General features: G+C 41.3%; 1 long non-coding RNA gene across 3 annotated transcripts in view; it reads left to right on the top strand.

Moving 5' to 3' along the window:
* Window positions 1-1,144: 1,144 nt before the first annotated feature.
* LOC141775575 (uncharacterized) overlaps window positions 1,145-20,588 on the top strand; it is a 99,984-nt gene continuing 80,540 nt past the window's right edge. For 2 of the 3 annotated variants that reach the window (XR_012595623.1, XR_012595622.1), the window contains exons 1-2: window positions 1,145-1,491; window positions 1,827-2,029. This is a non-coding gene — a long non-coding RNA (uncharacterized LOC141775575). The remainder of the gene's footprint in view (window positions 1,492-1,826; window positions 2,030-20,588) is intronic. The other variant, XR_012595621.1, reaches the window with a different exon arrangement.

The following is a 20,588-nucleotide window of genomic DNA, read 5'->3' as shown; positions in this document are numbered from 1 at the left end:
CCAAAATATGAAGTCTTAATTTTTTTAGTTTGCAAATTAATTTTGCTACATTTTGCATGATTTGGGGTTTAGATTTGATTTTTATTTTGAACATGTAAAAAAAGTAATTAAATAAGAAGAAATACAAGTAAGACAACAAAACAAGGATACCCAGCAAACATACATGCAAACTCTCAATAAACAACATAACTGAGTATTTCATGTCCGAGGAATAAGTGAATACTTATCAAGTCCTACCCCTTTAAAATATTTTATCAATAAACTTAATGTTAAACATAAATATTCCAACTTTACACCCCAGTGTAAGTTACCATATCAAATCAATCATATTAAAACAAACAAAACAACACAAATGATCAAACATGTCCTATACGTCCGACGTGTGGTTATGGTTGGGGCTACTGGAACATTTCGTGAAGGTTTGGTAAAGATCAGGGGTTTTGTTCCTGAATGAAAGTAACCTTGAAGCATCACAAGTTGATATTTAACATTTTGAGTCTGCTAACCTTAACCATGCTATACAGTATGTGCATATCTTAATTGACATATCTTTTAGAGAAGTTTTATATTTACTTTTACTTGTGTTCATGCACCACGGACTACATACATCCTTCAGGTGAAGTCTGTCCTTCTCCAAACTTCACCTTCCACACCTTGGATATCTTAACCATGTATTTATCATTGATATTTCCCAAACCATTACCAAGTGCTTTGAGTTGTTTAAACATAACCATGAAAGTCTTAATCTTACTTTTGTTGCCAGGATGGAGGAGACATTGAAGAGTAGAAAAGAAAAATGCTGGACATTTTTTGCAGATATATTAATTAATAATTAATAAACACAATACCATACAACATCAAACTTCCTACAAAATCCCCAACAAAATGTCATTTGCAAATGCAAAGTAGTTGGCTTGCTTTGTAACATACTTTTTAGCCTTTTGGTCAAATTTGGCACATGCACTTCACTTACACACAATTCACTCACAAACTGTCACAAGTTGGCTTAAACAACCAATAAAGCATCACAAAGGTTTAAGCCCCGCTCCTGTTCATCTACTACCAAATCAATCAGCTTCTCTGTCCCAAAGTGACATTCCATTGGTTCACATTGATCCCTCACTGTTTTATGTCCCGCCCCCCAACATCCTGTTTAACCAGGAAATAAGATTATCTCAAAGCTTCACATGGCACATCACTGTAAAATGAAATGCCACCAAACATTTCTAGCCCTTGTTCACCCTGCTAGTCATATGAAGTCATATGAAGTCCACTCGTTTCCTGTAGAGTCAAAGCAGTGAAGGGCATGTAAGTTTATGTGAACTCAGCAAGCTCCTTCACTGAGAAAAGTGATTTTGCCAGTTGCACCTGCTGATGATTTTAAAAAATGGACAGCAAATTGACTCCAGACATTTAAATCATCCACGTTCTTTGCAACTTTCAACATCTCAAGAGACACGTCGGAGAGTGATTTCACCTGTGGAACTGCACGTAAGATCTAAAGTCAATCATTGTGTTGGAGATGGTTTTGATTTTGTTTGTTTTTCAAGTGAGTCTTACTGAGTTTGTGCTGTCTCACTGTTCATTATGAACAAAGTACCTTTATGAAATGCAACTTAGTGTTAATGTGTGATTATTGTTTCTACTGGTTGTTTATTGGTTATCTGTTTACTTGTAGGGGACAGGGCACATGAATCTACATTGACAGTTAGCTAAAGATCTAATTTTGTACCTGTTGTCTCAACTAAAAGCACACAAAACACAAAGAAACAATCATTTGACAACAGAAATAAGAATAAAATCCATTTTGATTGTTTCCTCTGCAGGTTTTGTGAGGGTGAGGCGGTTCACCTGGACCTCCACCTGCTCTACAGGGAGAAAGATGTCTCCATCTGCTCACCAGTCCACCGCTGGAATGCTCTCCAGCTCCCGTCGAGCTCTTGGCCTCATCCTTCCCGACTGATGATCATCCAGATAACATTATACCCTCCGACCAATCAGACGCCTGTATCCGCACGTCATCCCACAGGTAGGCTTTCCAGCAGACGAGTTCGGAGAAAGAGCGCTGCTTTTATTAAGAGCCAACCAATAGGAGCGCGGAGATGTGATCCAGGGCTAAAACAGGGCCACCTGTGTTTTGTGGGGTTTGTTGAGGTAAAGTTGAGTGAGGATACAATGTTCCGGTCTGCATATGGCTCCTGTGTCTGTTCTTTTAGCGCAGACAGACAGATGTTGTTTTGCGTGAAGAAGGGCGCTTCAACTGCCTCACGATGAATAGAAGGCCTGTCCGTTGCCCACAGAATACTGACTTTGATGAAGACGCAGTTGGCGTTGAAACGTTAGGCTTTAAATAAAGTTTACTGCCTTAAGTCCGTGTGCTCCAGTGTGCTTTGGACCTGCTCTCTGAAGTCTCTCCTGTTACAAGATGTTGTTTTGCACTTGTGTATGAAGCTGGTTCTATTCTATCTGCTTTATTTCAAAGTATTCAGTTTATAGGAGGTGTTGAACGCTGAATGTATAGAGGGCAATAATAAGTTGCTGTTGAATTATTATCATGTGTGCACCACAAACAGAATCCCATTCACTTCTATTGTATGGGAAGTAGTAGTGGGTTGGAGTCTGATAGCTCAAACCAAAAACTGTCTGAAAGGCTAAATCACAATACAGGCAAGTGAGACAATTAGGGCTGTCAATCGATTAACATATTTAACTGTGATTAATCACATGATGGTCCATAGTTAATTGTGATTAATTGCAAATTAATCGCACATTTTTTATCAGTTCAAAATGTACCTTAAAGGGAGATTTGTCAAGTATTTAATACTCTTATCAACATGGGAGAGGGCAAATATGCTGCTTAATGCAAATGTATGTATGCATTTATTATTGGAAATCATTAACAACACAGAACAATGACAAATATTGTCCAGAAACCCTCACCTGCATTTAGCGTAAAAATATGCTCTAATCATAACATGGCAAACTGAAGCCCAACAGGCATCAACAGCTGTCAGTGTGCTGATTTGAGAAAATATGTTTTTTCCTTTGTGATTTAGGTGAAACAACCCTTTAAAACATGCCTATCCTCTGCAAAATACATATTGCACTCTAATTTTAGGCTGTTTTTGACTCTCTGATGGGAGCAGTATGTCCTTCAGATAGTGAGTTTAATCTTGACAACTTTACTTTCCTGTGCTTTTCTGAACTTTCTCTCACTCCTTGTATTGTCCCGCCTGGTGCACCCTCTCCATCTGGCACCTAAGCAGTATATAACACATCATAAAATATATTTGCTAATATTATTTGACCCAGGTCAGTGTTGCGAAACACTAACCCTTGCAGTTTGCTGTTAAATATTGGACTCTACTCTTTGGAACTGTAGTGCGAGCCCACTCCCTCCCGTCCCTTCACCACCTCCACCACCTTCGCCTGCCTCCTCCTCCTCCTCCTCCTCCTCCTCCTCTCCCTCTGTGTCCAGTAGGGACCAAACAGACGGCCTGTGTTTGTTTCCCCTCTGGTCTTTCCTGATTGCGCGACCAGGCAGATTCCGGTCGGCTCTAATCTAGCCGTTAGACAGCCACCGAATTAACGAGAAAACCCATTTGACACACATGCTTCCACTTTTCTGTTGTTGCCTCCCCCCCCCGAAGTCTGCTTAATTCATACAATTTCGCCTTCATTAGGCTGCATTTCAAGCTGCGGGGCACAGGTAATGCAAAGCATTTCCCCCTTCAAATTGTAGGCCCTAGCTTCGGTTGCTAGGAAGTGGAAGAGCCTCAATTGCAGCCATTTCCTCGCCAGTGTACTGAGAGGTCCTATTACAGCGTTTAGGTCAGGGCAATTGGTGTCATTACAGGCAGCCAACTTCCCTCCACCAAAGTAATGAATTAGCCCGAGCTATTTGGGCTGTATGATTGCAGTTGCCAGGGGAGATGAGTATGAAGTGGGGGGATAATTATGGTATGTATCCCTGAGCTGATGTGTGCTGGTGTGGGCCAGCCACAGGGGCGGTTTCCACACTCGTGTAATGGCTTAATGTAGCTGCTGACAGGCAGCCGGGCAACATGGAAAGGTGCTACTGTGCTCTGCTTGTGGACTGTGACTGACATGCCAAACCATGCCAACCTGTTTCAACCCTGCGGCTCATTTACTTTAAATGGCTCAGTCCAACGTCCAAGAGCCATGTCTGCTCCGAAATGTCCATGAGGGATGAATAAAGCTGATTGAATATAATTGTTTACAGAGCCCCTTTTAAAGATAATTTGTATGGTAATAGAGTGGAACTTTATATTATCAGTTTTTGTGCTCAAACTTCATTAAGAGCTCTAGTTTTTTTACAAGCTGTTTAGACAGGCAAGGAAACCATTAACTCTTGGAACACTGATAAATTACCCCCGTAATAAAACAATAGTGAACTTTGATTGCACGATTTCATAAAAAGCAGCGAAAACAATAACCAGGAGGTGCTACTTCATTTACACCGACGGCTCCTGGAGGGGCTCTGTAATAAAAGTATCGATGATAAATATGCGGTTTGTATGCAGTGGATGCTTTAAAAAAAAAAAAAAAAAAAAATGAAACAAATACAAGCTGAATAAACTTTGACTAATTTGAAGACAACAAGGAGGCTAAAAGCCTGGGGTTTTGCAGCACACAGCTGAACTGCGAGTGCCGTGCTCGGTGGCGGTGGCGGTGTCGGGAGGGTGGAGGGGGTTGCTTGTTTTCTCAATGGGAAGTCGAGCGCTGCAATAGGAACACTGCCAGAAAAAAGGCTTCACCAAACAAAGAGGCCGGTAGGAAATAATGCTGGTCGAGGCTTGTTGGGCCATCTATGGGCTTCTTTCCAAGCTGCTGTAACCAGCTATAAGTCTTTTTATGGGGACACCCCGAACAGGGGGCCCCACCGAGGACAGGAACTTTTACATTTCTGCTTGAATGGGACCTCTGCCAGGGGCTGAGTTCAAAGTGCACTTTCCAGTCATTTCATTTAACTACTTTGTGTATTTGATAGGCCGGCAGTGAAGCACAGGACCTGAAGTAATATTCCCTGATTCTCAGTCTGAGGGGAAAACGGGACAAAACCTCGTAAAACTGTGGGACTCTGTCTCTTTGTGCACACACACATGCACACACAGGCATTTAATTTTCTGCCTTTCAAGCCTTCCCTCTGCTTTTCCTCTCCATCCTGCAGATCATATCTCATGTCAGTGAGAGCAGAAAAAAAAGTGCAGCCTGATTATTTCTCAATACAAACACCATGTGTCTGCTGCATCCATACGTCTGTCATTGTGTCTCAGTGCAGCTGCTTTTTACTTCAATTTTCATGAAATTTCCTCTCTTTTGGCAAAAAAAAAGTAGTTTTTGAATGATAACAATTCGATATAATGCATTATTTATCTTCAGCAATCTGATTCTTTCACACAAGTTCATTCTTTAAAGGATATGTCCTTTTGTTTTGGTTATGAACGCTGACGTCTAACAATTTCACCTCCTTGGTTAGAGAGGGATTTTGCACAGAAGTCCAACTTTATCCACAAAAACCCTTTGAAACCAAACCAAGTTTTTTTTACACAGCCTTCTCATATCACAAGCCCACCGTGGTTTTGATCAACACATGTAAGAAATTTGGTTAAAAAAAAGAAAAGTTACTGCTTCACACTGTGGCATAGTTACTGTAGTTTTCCTCTGTAGAACGGGCCATTTGCTAAGCAGCTGCATATCTTGCCAGCGATCAGCACTAAGCCAAACTTTCATCCTATCTCTGCTGGTAAGCCACTGTCGCTGGTGTTCTGCCAAATGGCACCAAAAACAGGGAATCTGGACAACGCCACCTGGTGGTCCATGAAGCTCTGGCAAGAACTTGAATAAAATGACCATCATTCACTACTTAAAGCAAAAATTAATGTTTTTCAAAAGCAGTATCGGCTGAGGAAATGGCACTCCACAATATGTTTAAAATGTTTTCCTCATGTTTATTCAAGTGTTTTTGGACATATCTTTATTCATTTTTTGTTCCATAGAGCACCAAAGTGCTTATCACATGACAAATCCAAAAGCTTAACATTCTTTTTAGCTGCTTTCATTGCATTACAATCTGAATATTTTTGTACACATATCACATTGGATAATTATTGAATGCCTCGATTAATTTTAGAAAAATATATAATATCTGCAATGAAAAGTATCCATTTGATCGTTCCACGGTCAGGCGGTTTAGCAACGCAAAAGCAGCGCAGAAAAGGCTTCATGCTCATTGAAAACAATTACAAAAAGCCTGCTAAAACACGCTCTGCCTGATCAGGGCCTAAGAACGGTGAATATTGATGCAGTTGAGGATATCTGTAAAACATATTCAAATTCTATTCACAACTAAATTTCCTGTTCTAATTAGGCTACTTAACATACTTGCCTTTGGGCTGTTTTTCTTATTTCTTTCAGATGTGGTGTTTTCATACAGCGCAGATATGGTTTTACTTCTATTATGTCGTCCTTTGATTTAGTATTTTCAGATGCAGTTAATATATAGATACTGTCAAAACAGTGAACATCTCACGGATAACCTCTGATATATGATTACATAAATGAAAAACGGTTCAGACGGTACATCCAACTCATTCTTGCCTTTTTGCACCAGATGGAGAGAGTATTTCCACAAACACAAAGAGTACCAGCGACTTCAGCCAGTGTAAACATCAAATCACTGTATTCTCCTGTGGCTCACAGCGTATTTGGAACAATTCAAGCTATCCCTCCCGATGCAATAAGAATGAATGAGTTTGTGTCATCTCGAGCTGTGGCCTGTAATGGATGGTGTGTTGTGAGGATGAAGTCATACTGCTCACAGTGTGAGAGAGAGAGTTTCACTTCCTACCTTTGGAAGAGTATGAGGTTAGCGTGACAGCTTGATGGATGGGCTTTTTTTGTACACACTGCTTGCGGAATAAGATGATTTCATGTGGTTGTGAGGCCGCCCTGTTCTTGTTGCTTTGGAGGGCTGCAGCAATTAGCACAGTCACCCATTACATCCACTGTATGATAGGGCTGCAGCGTGTCTGAGTGGGTGTGAGCATGTGAAATAGAGAGCTGCAGTATGTTGTTTTGGAGATGTGAATGTCAAACCTCACGGGACATAATTTTAAAACCACACTTAGTTTCAGAAGACTACTTTTGGCAAATGTTTGCAGTGACAAGTGAAATACGCGTTCGAGCTTTGCCAGTAAACAATTCCGAGATGTTCAGTGCACGAAACAAAGCAGCATACCATGAATTATTGGATTTCATTTTGCTGTATGAAATTAAGAAATGGAACTGTCCACTCCCATAATCAATCAAACTTTAGGAGGAGGATTACTGCAGTTTGACTCATTCAAAATATGATGTGATCATCATAAGGTACAAACAACAACAAGCTCATATACGTTGATGTACTAATTTCCTAACAGGAAGTTGTTTTTGTACCTCTGTGTAAAGTCTTAAGTCAGGGAGGATGGACGGCCAAGAAAAGTGCGTGACTTGAACGCCCAAACTTGAAAAAGTAGTGACATTGTGTCTTTGTCCTACTGGGGCGACAGATCAACAAATACTCATATGAGTTGCAAAAAAATGCTGTTTCAGTACATTTAAATAATAACACATCATCTCAGACCTTGCCTGACAAATTGATCTATGTTATAATGACTTTTCTCTCTCAGACGCGCTGTTATACATCTGCCAAGCCTCCAAGAAAGGATGTCAAGATGGATGTTTGAAAGTGTCTGACTTTGACAGCTTTGACAGATGGATCGACAGTTTCCATGAATATATAAAAAGACAACAAATAATCAAGTCAACTATAACTTCCTCCGATTTGTCTTCTTCTTCTTCTTCCTCCTCCTCTTCTTCCTGGGCCCTTGCCACCATTCCACCTATCCTTTAGTTATTTGACACTGCAGGAGACGCCAGGCATTCAGGGCATTCTTTGTCCCTGGAGAAAGGAGGAGGGAGACGGGGGGTGAGGCAGTAAGGGGGTGGGGTGCAGGAGGGGAGACAATGCGAGAGGTTCCACTCCGTTCGGCTTCAATAAGAGCCCCCCCCACCCCTAACACTTTCCACACACACACATATAGCCACACACTCCTCGACCACCTCCCAGCTCACGGAAGGGGCGGAGTTGAGGGCAGCGAGGCAGTGTGGAGTTAGAGGAAGGGGGGGAAAAAAAGAAAGAAAACGCACCCCTCCACCACCATCCGCCCCCTTTCAGTGTTCCGTGGGATGCCAGCATGTCCTGAGCCCCCTTTTTTCCCACAGGGAGCGAAGAAGAAAAACACTCCTCTTCATAGAGCCCACCTCTCTTCTCCGTGCTTCAATGACTGAGTTTGACTTTGGCATCAGAAGCCATTCGGTCGGACTTGTTGTGATTTATTATTATCCTCACCTGCTCCGCTCCACTGCTTAACACAGATGGTGCCCAGGCTTGAACGGCCCTCCAATTGTGTCATTTCCTTCTCGTATTAAAGAATGATTCCCGCTTATTACAACTTGGGTCTTACATCCGTAGCTTTGGCCATCATTCATATTGGAGTAATGACATTGTGCTCACCTGCTGTGTGCTCACTTTTGGTTTAACCTCTGAATAAAGTTGTTTAAAGCGCCAGTGTATAACATTTCAGAGGATGTATTAGCAGAAATGGAATATAATACTCATAACTATGTTTTCTTTAGTGTATAATCACCTGAAACTAAGAATCATTGTGTTTTTGTTAGCTCAGAATGAGCCCTTCATTTCTACCTAGGGAGCTGGTCCTCTTCAGAGTCTGCCATGTTTCTACAGTAGCCAAGAACGGACAAACCAAACACTGGCTCTTGAGAGGGCCTTTCATGTTTTTACGTTACCTGAAGGTCACCGTAGTTCTCTGAATTGTGAAACTGTGGTAACGTGAGCCTTAGAGTGCAAAACTGTGGTACCGCCAACCGCCGTCTGACTTCCGTTGCTCCTATAAAGTAGTGTTATTATGGTAAGGATGGCCTCTGAGTGAGGCGAGCAGAGTTACCACGGTTTTGCACTCGGCGGCTCACGTTACTGCAGTCTTGGAAAGGGAGGAGTGAGGGGAGGGGTACTCAGTTGGTTGCAATCTGCAACCACACCACTAGATGCCACCAAATCCTACACACTGTACCTTTTTAAATAAGCTGTTTTTAACTAACTTTATGTACGTGTTTGCGCTGTAATATCATTAGCGCAATATCCGTTGTGAATCGGACCTTGTGACGGGGCAGATAGCGGTTGCAAATGATGCACAGTTCAAGGGGCTATCAGCAGCCGCAATCCATTCTTTGTGAATTCACCCCTCAGTACGTAAAACTTTAACACCATTAATGATGTCCTGCTCCAGAATCACCAACTGCATGGCGATCACACTTCTTGGTGTAAAAGCACAATTCATGTTTATTCTGCTTTCCAGAGACTGTTGTTGAGACACTGTTGTGTTGGTCAATATTACTGCCTTCTTCTATTTAGTGTAGCAATTGTTGTTGGGATCGTCTGTGCCGAAAATCATTGGTGCTCATTGTTTTCAAAAAGCCAGTCAAGCTGTATGGGTGGTACTGCCTTTGGACTTCTTTAATTGATAAAGTTTGTATTCCTCTCTGTAAGAAGTGTTACTGGGTGGTACTGCCTTTGGACTTCTTTAATTGATAAAGTTTGTATTCCTCTCTGTAAGAAGTGTTACTGCTGTAGCGGTTGCTGCTTAAGCAAACTTTGCAGTGTTTTCTTCTTTTTGTACCCAATAAATCCGGGACATGAAGTCACTTTCTTTGCCGCAGAGGGCTTTAAGAGGATACCAGTTGCTGTGTGGGAAAATGGTGTAGTCATGGTTCTTGTGTGTACTTGTCTGACCCCAGGAAATGTGAAAGCTTTCATTAAGTGATGATCAGCAAATCAGTAATGCAGGGTACTTATTTCCAGATCAAAGTTGGACTACTTCTTTAAATTGCTCCTGAAGTCTCTGGATATACATGATGTCTGTTTTTCATTCATAGATGCTGAATGTGTTGTCTAATAACGTCATGTGTGGTTTCTCATCTTCCCGACATTTCATATAGAAAGGAATGTTTGTGTGGAAAGATAAAACCAAATGTTTTTTATTGATTTTATCTGTGAAAGGGGAAGTAGCATTCATATTTTTCAAACCACACTTGTTCTAAAGACTTCCAAAGAGCAGCAGTGCACTACCTTTACAAAGGAAAGTCCCAGTAATGACATAATGGCCATCTTGGCTGTTTACACGGTTCTCAGTACTGACGTAATGCAATTTGTCTCTATATATTAAACTGGGCAGACTTGGAGGCAGATGCCCACTCTTATTACAGAGAAAGCAGAGCAGGAACCAATAAGTCTTTTTGAAAAGAAGAGGAAAATGAAGGAGCCAGCTACAGTTAGCGCTCCAACATGACAAAAAGCCCAAGTAGAATGTAAAAATAATCCAGCATAAAATAATTCCATCCCAAATGGTCTTTTAAAGACATGTTACGGACGGTAATCATGAATGTAAGCGACGTCAGCCAACCTCAGCCTCAACTGGGACATCCAGCGTTACTCTGTGGCGTAAAAATTACAGCCGTGGCCGGAAACGGGGAGTTACTGTTTTATCTGACCTGAATATTAACATTCTTCCGGAGCTGCTTCGTGAAACCATAAACCTGTGTTTAAAAAATATCACTGCTGTCATGGAAAACCCACATATCTGCAAAATGTGTTTTTTTTTTTTTTCAGGAATGAGGAAAAGAATGCTTATTATTGTGTTTTCCCCCAGTACAGGCAGCACAAACACAAAGGTTATAAACCTTCTTCAACATATACAAAATCATGTCACCCTGATGATTTAGATTTTTGAAAACATGGAATGCCTGATTTATTCCTCTACACACCAGCTGCTCGCCTTTTGACCTTAATGACCACACTCACCTGTTGTGGCTTGGCTGAAATTCCTCTCATATAAATATATAAATCTAATAAGGTCTAAAAAAAGAAACTGTACACCATTTTTATTTTCAAATGAAAAATAAAAAGGAGGAAAGGAAAAATGCTTACCTGCTTTCTTACCAAGAGTGACATGAGGATGTATACCACTCTCATGACTGTGTGGAGCTGCCAGTCTTTTTTCCAATATTGGTAACACTTTTATTTTTTAACAATCTTTGTAAAATGAATTATCAAAGGAATGCAACTTGCGTTTTTTCTTTTTTATGATTTATAGCAGGCTGTTCTATTTGCAAGTTATGTTAGTGACGTTTGGGATGTTACATACTTATTTTAAGCCCAACCATTAATAGTGGTTTTGTTGCCTAACCCTAACTGCGGACGTTACCATAGCTTTGTTGCGTGGTGTACTAATGACACACCAGAAGCGGCGTACAAATGACACGCATGCAGTGAAAAACGAGGCCACAGTGAATATAATGTGACCCCCGCTTGAGGTTCAGGGGGTTAAGTTCATAGTTAGACCCAGGAGGTGATTAGCCTAGCTTAGCATAAAGACTGGAAGCAGGGGGAAACGGCTAGCCTGGCTCTGTCCAAAGTTCAAAAGTACACCGGCTCCAGCTCCACACTAAAGCACAGACACAAAAGTAGTATCGGTCTTCTCATCTCATTCAAAGATAAGTAATAAGCAGTAATGATCAAGGTTTGAGGTAAATTATTATAGATGAGGAAACATGTTCTCACAGACACATAATAAACACAAAATATGCATATATATCAACTGATTCCAACAATTAATATTTAAGGTGAAAATACTTGCAAAGAATGTTTCTATTATAAATCAAATTCCCGAGGTGTGTCAGACACTTCTTTGGCAATCATTGCCTATTGGACTTCCTCTTTCTCTATCAGTGTGATTGATGGATCCATAAAGCAATAAAAGCACTACCAGTAGGAAATGTATTTTACATTGCTTCTTTTTTTGTATAAAGGAACCTTAAGAGGAAGCAATGCAAGGAGATATTGTGTGGCTGCATTTTGCACTCCTGCAACAGGACTCTACACACTGCTGCTGTAATGCACCGATGTTTCTTTATGCAGCATTCAAAGAGCACAATCTAGTTTTTTCGTGTTTATGAGTAGTTTAAGATCAGATTTCAGGCATTTGTGGATGATGTGTTCAAAAAATACTGTTGGTGCCGTTCTGTTTCTTCCAGTTAGTCACTTTTGATTAACTAGTGCAACACGTTGCTCAGTATTTTGCCAGAATCTGCATCAAGCTAGACTGACTATCCGAGCTTTGGTTAAACATGTTTTTAGTTTGGTTGTATCATCTCTATATTTAAAGATGTGTGTGTGTGTGTGTCTGTGTATAACTGTATGTGTGTGTGAGAGGCAGAGAGGGAGAAAGACGGAGTCAGTCCCAAAGGCCTGCAGATAATAATAATGTTACAGGAGGAGGACTGTGGTCTGCATTCTGGAACAGTTTATTAGGGGGAAGTCTGCAATTACATATTTTCTGGGTAAACATTAACTAGCTCTGTATCGCAGGCCTTCACAACAACAGCAGCTTGGACTGTAACATGCACAGAGCGTATACTGGTATGATTCACTTTTAGAACAGTTGCCGAGAAAGGGGCCGAGCACGACAGTCTGCTTTATTTTAGCAAACTATTAATCTGATGCTGGTAGTTTCCAAAGGAGTCTGTTTTGACAGCTTTGGGGTTTAACCCAGGAAACCTCATGGAATTAAAGGATAGTACTAAATTACTGCTAAAAATACTGTAAATTAGCATTTCAAGGATTTCTTTTAATGATGTGAGTCTCCTGGATAATTTAATGATATTATAGCTTTACGGTATGGCCATTGGCTATTAATGTCCCAACTAATTTTGGAGAAGTTAGTGTTTTACGTCAGTTTGGTGAATGTCTCCTAAAAACCACAGTACCCGTTGACCACAGCGGCTGTTGCTATGGTGAAGATGTGTGAATCAGAGCTGCAGCATATTCACAAAAGAAAACACTGAACCATAGTAGCTAAAAGTATCTAACAATGATCCAGAATCTAAATGTGAACTGACTTAAGCCTTGATCATACTTCAGTACAGACACAGATGTGGACAGCTGCAGACTTACCTGCAGCCATGTTCCACACATCCATACCAGAAAACATGATGTCGTCCTCCTGACAGCAAGAAGAGCTCGATCCCGACCTCCTATATGGCCATGCATAAACCGTAAATTGGCCTTTAAAGTGTTATATTAAATGGTAAACTTGGGTTTAATCTCGTAGCTCCTGCCATCGGTTCTATCAGTAATGATAATATTGCACTCACCAAAGTTACAAATGAAGTTGTTGCCAGATTAGCTACAACTTCATTTGGATTTAAAGGCATAATAGCTTACAAATGTCGTCTTTCTCTTTCTCCCTCTCTCTCTCTCTCTCTTTCTCTTTCTCTCTCTCTCTCTCTGTGCCCATCTGAGGGCAATTTCCAGACCGGGGCGTTTGTGATGGATCTCTGCCTTTCAGGTGTAATTATTTTAAGAGAGATTGAGCTGTTAAGCACTTGAAAAACATCACAGAGGCTCAGTGAGTCTTTACGCTTTCCGTTGCGTCTCTGAGGTCCCTAAAGGGGGACGGACTCCCCCAGCAGGTCCTGCACCCGGTGACGTAACACATTACTGTATGTGACAGCAGCAGGATGTAAGAACTGAGTACGGAGTAGTCCGAAATATTGTAAAAAGATGCATGCAAAAAGCGAATATACCGCTGACCATCATGTAATTCATTAATGCATTACTGAACTAGTCCGTAGTCGTGTCAGGCCTCAGTTACACTAATGCCTCCGTCAGTTACCATGGAGCTGCTCTGTGCTCTTTTCAGCAGTTGCTCACCCTGGGCCTCAGGACAAGGTAAAGAAAAAAAAAAAAAACATGCTGCCGTTAGTGGGCTGAGTTCCTCTCAGTCCAGCTAACATATTAACCCCCTCCACCCGCCCAGACAAGCTTTCATTTGACTGATCTTATCTCACCAGAAAAGGAAATTGGCTTTGATGACTTCCATAAGTGAAAGAGAGTGCAGGATAAATGTCATGTTCTTTCTCTTTAACCCCCAACCTCCACCTCCACCATCCCTGCTGTCACCCTCCTCTCCCCTCCACCACTCCTCCTCTCCCCCATTCTTTTATTTATCTACAGTATTTTACTCTTAACTATTTTAATCCTTCTTATTTTTCTCCTGTCAGGTATTACATAGACAGAGCAAATGGATATATGACATGGCAAACATGCAGGCCTGATAAATGAATTAGCAAGGCAGATGAGTGAAAAACCTTTTATGAACATGTCATTTGTCTCTGTTTGAAGAAATCCGGCACCAAATTCATCACTTCACTTCGACTGTGGCTCAGAAGTAGAGTGAGTTGTCCACTAATCGGAAGGTCGGCGATTCAATCCCCGGCTCCGCCAGTCCACATATCAAAGTGTCCTTGGGCAAGATACTGAACCCCAAATTGCTCCTGAATGCTGAGACATTTCTTTGTGAATGAGAGTTAAGATTAGATCCTGATGGGCAGGTTGGCACCTTGTATGGCAGCCTCTGCCAACAGTGTATGGATGTTTGTGAATGCTGACATGTAGTGTAAAGCTCTTTGAGTGGTTGAAAGACTAGAAAGGCGCTCTATAAATGCAGTCCATTTACCATTTACCAAATCATCCTATTAGACATTTGTGTCAAATTGACATAATTAGCATGTGAATTCTTTAGTTATGGCCAAAAATGTGTTTTGTGAGGTCACAGTGACATTGACCTTTCACCACCAAAATCTAATTAGTTCATCCTTGAATCCAAGTGGAAGTTTGTGCCAAATTTGAAGAAATTCCCTTCAGGCGTTCCTGAGATATCGCATTCACGAGAATGGGTCAGACGGACGTATATTTATGTTCTTCTCCAAAACGTAATCAAATAAATCTCTGAGGTTTGCTTGTCCAAGAGGTCAGAGGTCTGGTTCAGGCACAGAACAGCAACCCTGGAGCAGGTGGATTCATAACCTGCTCAAAGGCTATACGGGACGGAGAGGAAACAAGGTGTGATTCTTAATGGAGCTAAATTTAGATGCTTGTTGACAGTTCAGCATCAAACCATTTCTTGTTTGGGTGTGGTCTAGAGGACTATTCGGATATTGTCAGTCATGTAAATCAGTCATTAAGTTTCAAATGCTTTTATTGTTATAGCTTCCTGACAATCAGTGCATTGTCCTAATGTTTGCGGTTAACCCCGCCCATCTTGGACCTGAGGAGGCTAAAACAAGCCATGTAAAAAAAACATTTTTACAAATGCTTTCTGAAACAGGTCTGAGCAGTGCAGCACAAAAGAGCTCACTGACAAGTGGCTGGAAGCAACATCACATTGTGCTCAATGCAAAAAGCATCTTCAGTCATTAACTCTGTTCTCTTGCAAGGTCTGTGCTGTATTTCATCATAAATCCCCTCTTTGCTTTCATTACAACAAAATGTGTTACGCTCTGCTTCTTCCTATCTTGAATACGTGTTGCAGGATTGTGAATCCTTAACAATGAACGTTTTTGTAGTTTTTTTCATATTGGCATCATTTTGATTGTCATTTTTGGATTTCAGACAGCTGCTAGTGCGGTGTGGCAGAAAGACATTCAGTGAGTCCAAATTCCTAGAACCACATTAGATCAGATGAACACGATGTAATAATATAAAACAAAGGTTTTTTGAAACTGTATTGAGTGTAGCTGTGGTTATAAACTTTCCTCAGCGTGAAATGGTTGTGTGTATACAAGCATTTTCTGTGTGCATGTGTTTCATAACAAAAAGTATCACAAGCTTTGCTCAATTTGACAAAAATGATATCTAAACCTACATGAATGAAAGTAATCCACATTATACAGTTGACCAATAATGATATATATGTAATTTTAAAACTAACAAACACAGGACTTTAACCCAGGACAGCACTGTTCCCATGTGAAACTAAAAGTAAACATTGACTTTACACTTGTTACGTAAGAAAGTCCGCTAGGGGCGGTTGTGATTTATTTACGCTAGTTACATTGTTACGGTTACGTTGTTCGATTCGATTAGATTGTTTATTAGCCACACGACCAATGCTGGTGGAATTTGGTTTTGGTAGTATTATGTTATTCTCTGCAGCACAAATACATAATCAGCTAATCATGGTAATGCATGTCAGTGGTATGTCGTTATGTTATGACTTTAACACAAACCATGATCTTTTTTCTAACCATAACCAAGTAGTTTTGTGGCTTAAACCTAAACAATCATTTCACAATGTTAATCACGTGGCATTGCTAGCGTGGTACGAGGCTGATATGAAACTTATTTATGAAAAATATTTTTATACCTCCGTGCTGGCGACGCATTATTTTTTTGGTTTGTCCATACTTCTGTCTGGTCCATTCTCGTAAATGCAATATCTCAGGAACGCCAGGAGGGGATTTTCCAAATTTGGCACTAATGTCCACCTGGACTCAAGACAGAAGTGATTAGATTTTGGTTGTCAAAGGTCACTGTGACCTCACAAAATATGTTTTTGGTCATAACTCAAGATTTCATATGCTAATTATGACAATTTCACACAAATGTCCAACAGGATTAAATAATGAAGTGATGACATTTTGGACAGACATGGATGTAAACTGCAACTTTACTGGTTGGCGGAGGAATGCAACTGTGAGGCGGTAATTCTAGTTGCTTCAGAAACGTTGAAATTCAACGTATCTGTGGTTTACAGAGACGTGCAATGCCAAAAAAAAATTCTGGCAACTTATATTTCAGTTCTCTAAAATCTCTTTAAAATGGATACACACCATTTTAATTAATATTTCTTTGCGTATCAATGCATAAAGCCTTGATGTGTACACACATGTCTGTCTTTCTTTGTCCTTCCAAAGTGGCCTTTTCTGCCTGTAGACTGGAAACACCTTTCCTCCTCTTTCACCCTGGACAATAGCAAAGAGAAGCAAAGAATTTCTATTTGTCCACATCCTTTGTCATGCTGTATTAGTGTTATTTCCAACCACCTGAGCCCATCATACTCGATCAAGGGCAATCTATACACACAAGTCAAAATGATTCCATTAATAAGTCAGCTCCGTGGTATTTAAGCGAAGCTTGGGATTTAAGACTTCCTCTTTGCTCGGTGGAATTCGCCCGGCCTTTCGAAGCTACCTTTGTGTGACTTATGTGCCTCCGGTGGATTAGGAGTACTCAAAACCCATTTAAATCACAATCCTCTGCGTTCCAAAGCAATGCTGGAAGGACAATGTAGTGTAGAGAAAAAAAAAGGCCCAACAAGTACTAGGCTGATAGTTATAAAGCAGCCATATTCCAAAGAAGGGCCCATGAATAAAAGTGCAAACCCCTCTATTAGGGGGATGTGCCTGAACTTGAGCTGAAAGGAATGTTTTGGATTCACAAGGATCCTGTGTGTGAGACTTTGTGTATGTGGTTGTATGTGACTATGAGGTTTAAGTGCATGTGTGTCTGAGTGCATGAGTGTGCTGTAAAGCTCTGCATGAATAGATGAATTGACCTCAGGTTAGCATGTTCCATGTATACGCAGGGATTCAACATTTTAGTGCAAAAACTAAACTACTCATGCACAGCTGCAGATTGCTTCCAACATCATCGACTTTATGCATATAGCTGATATCATCATGGAAGATGGCTTCTGTGTAAAAACATCTGTGTAATAACTCTATATAGCTCTAGCCATATATGTTCTTATCATGAGAGACTGTTTGTGTGCCTCCTCACAAGCAGCTTGTGTTTGTGCGTCGCATGCGCGGTCAAAAAAAAAAAAGCGAGGCTGTTTCCTTCTGAAAAATGCTGGGAAAGGGACATAAATCTCCCCGGCTCCCGGTGGGACGTCACGGAAAACGGAGACCTTAAAGGCAGGCAGGCTAGCAGCTCGGGGGAGGAACGCAAACATCAATCGTGGAATCCAAGGAGAACGTGTTCTGGGTCCTGTCGGATGCTTAAGACCAGGCCAGGAAGTGTGTGTGTGTGTGTGTGTGCCTGAGCATGCTTGGCTTTTCTCCCTCTATGTGTGTGTGTGTCTTTGTGTGGATGCGCACTGAGAGTTTAAGTGTGTGTGTGTAGACTCCGCTGAAAATGCCTTCCCAGACTCCCCTCTTCTGGGGTGGAAACGGGCAATAAATAGCAGGGTATCTCCTGGCGGCGGTCCAGCAACCGAGGCCCTGGCAAGGAAGTGACTCATTTCAGCGGAGAGAAAAGGAGGGGGGGGGGATAAGAGGATTTTTGTGTCTCTTATTATCAGTCAGCCAAGGCAAACCACACTGGCAGGCCAAAGAGGGGAAGAGAAGGGGAGGAAGTGTGGGGGGGAGAGAAGGGGAAGGTGGCCGGTGGAGGTGGAGGAGAGAGGAGGCACTGCCAGTGTGATAGGGCCTCTGCTGCTGCTATTTGGCTCTTTTTAGGAACTGACTTGTGACCTTCCGTGTGCTCCGAGCCAAGAAGCATGCTGGGAGAGTTTGTTTGCTAACACCTGAGCGATGAATGCTCGCCATGCAGATTTTGGGTGCGTTTTGCTTAATTTAAAAAAAAAAAAGCTTTGGTTAAGGAAAGTGTCTCTTCCTTTTAGATTTGAGTTTGTGTTTTCAGCTGGTAAAAAAAAAAGCTCTGACTGAGCTGCCTCTGTTTTCTAAGCCAAAGTGTTTCAGGTAGGTATGTAAAACACCTGAGTAGACAGTGAATGCTGTTTTATGTGATTGTGGTCATTGCATTGCATGTGTACGTGTGGATGAGGGGCTCAAAACTGGGCTGGAATACTTCTAAAGTTAGCGGTGTGTACATGTATAGTCAAACTTTACATTTTTACTTTAAGGATAATTACTGATGAGGTGGTTCTGATGAGATTTTACTCACTGAAAAGACTGTATATAAGAAGTGGACAAAGTCACTGTAACGTCACCCATTGGTTTGTGCACTATGGTTTTGAAGCCTCGAGTTCGGCATTTTGGCCGTCACCATCTCGTTTTTTTTTGCAACCAGAAGTGGAAAGGGTGGAGCTAAGTACAACCGAACGCTGAATAAGACATTTTTAGGTGACCAAAACTGGACAACGCCGTAGTAGCGAACTGTCAATCACTAGGTAGCCACACCCTAAAGCATCCCCTGCTTTATGGTTTATTTGACTCTAAATGGGACCATAATTTACTAAATGAACATCATGCTGTATTGAAGAAGACATGAAACTAGTGATTGAGACCATAAACTCATGTTTACAATGTTTACTAAGGTAATACATCAAGTGAGAAGTATAGCTTCATTTTCTCAATCATACAAACAATACCCAGTCTGTCCACTATGAATGCCCATTCGATTTTGCAGGGATACTTCCAAATAACACATTAAAGATTAACATCAATTAGGAAAACGAAATGCAAAGAAACTTACATAGGGAATCTTGTTAAAACTAATTTGCAGCTCCGTCAAACACAGCAGTGTTTTCAACCAATAACCAGCACCACTTACTACTGATAAGCTGAAACTGAAAGGACAGGCACATCACAGTAGTGAGACACAGAGATGGAGAGAACATTAAAAAATTAGTATCTGGCTGATTTCTATCTGGCTGTTGTATCCACAGCAGCAGCAGCAGCAGAATGAGCCTCCTGTTCCCATTATCGACATTACACATCCGGTCTGAAGGGGCCTTTCAACTGCATAATCACAAGTCACACAATGAAAAGCCACCACTGTTAAGCAATGAACACCTACCTCCACTCTGTCCCATCTGAGTTCCCAGGTGGGTGTACAATATGGCAGACCTTTGTTCCGTGTGTGTGTGGAAAAGCACACACTGTCAACACGGGAGAGAAAAGCTAATATTTACCACGTATGGCCTCGGCTTTAATATTAGCTAGAGGCGCTAGTCGAGGGAGAACAGAGGTCTCACTCTGGTCCCACTTCCTGCCCGAAAGCAATATCCAAAAATGTGTTTTTTAAGTTTGTATTGCTTTATTAGACAAGATAGAGTGGAAAGTATCAGGTAGGGTAAGAAATAGGAAGGAGTAAGGCAAGGCAAGTTGATTTATACAGCACATTTCAGCAACAAGGCAATTAAAAGTGCTTTACATAAAACATTAAAAGCATCTAGAAACACATACAAATAAATAAATAGAAACAATAGAAAAGGCTGGATCCGATCCCAGCTGACATTGGGCGAAGGCGGGGCACACCCTGAACAGGTCGCCAAATTAACACACTTAAGTTGTACATAATCCGTAAACCACTTTTGAAGGTGCTGTGTGTAGGATTTGGCGGCATTTAGCGGTGACGTTGCAAATTGCAACCAACTGAATCTCTTCCCATGTGCCAAAGGTGTAGGAGAACTATGGTGGCAGACAAGAAGACGGCATCTGATTGGTTCTTTCCAAGCGGACCGCGAGGCAGTGATTGGTAGACGTTTTTACAGGATTACAGCAGCTACAGATCACAGCTCTTTTCCGGTCCTTTTTCAGAGCTCATAAGTAATGGATCGCTGTCGGGGTGTAAAGACCATTTCAACCAATATAACAAATGGTGGAGACTGGATAACATCATCAACCCTGCCTTTAAGTAA

Source organism: Sebastes fasciatus, chromosome 10 (genome assembly GCF_043250625.1).
Source record: "Sebastes fasciatus isolate fSebFas1 chromosome 10, fSebFas1.pri, whole genome shotgun sequence".
In the NCBI taxonomy this organism is placed as follows: Eukaryota; Metazoa; Chordata; class Actinopteri; order Perciformes; family Sebastidae; genus Sebastes; species Sebastes fasciatus.
This window is presented reverse-complemented; position numbering and strand designations above follow the sequence as displayed.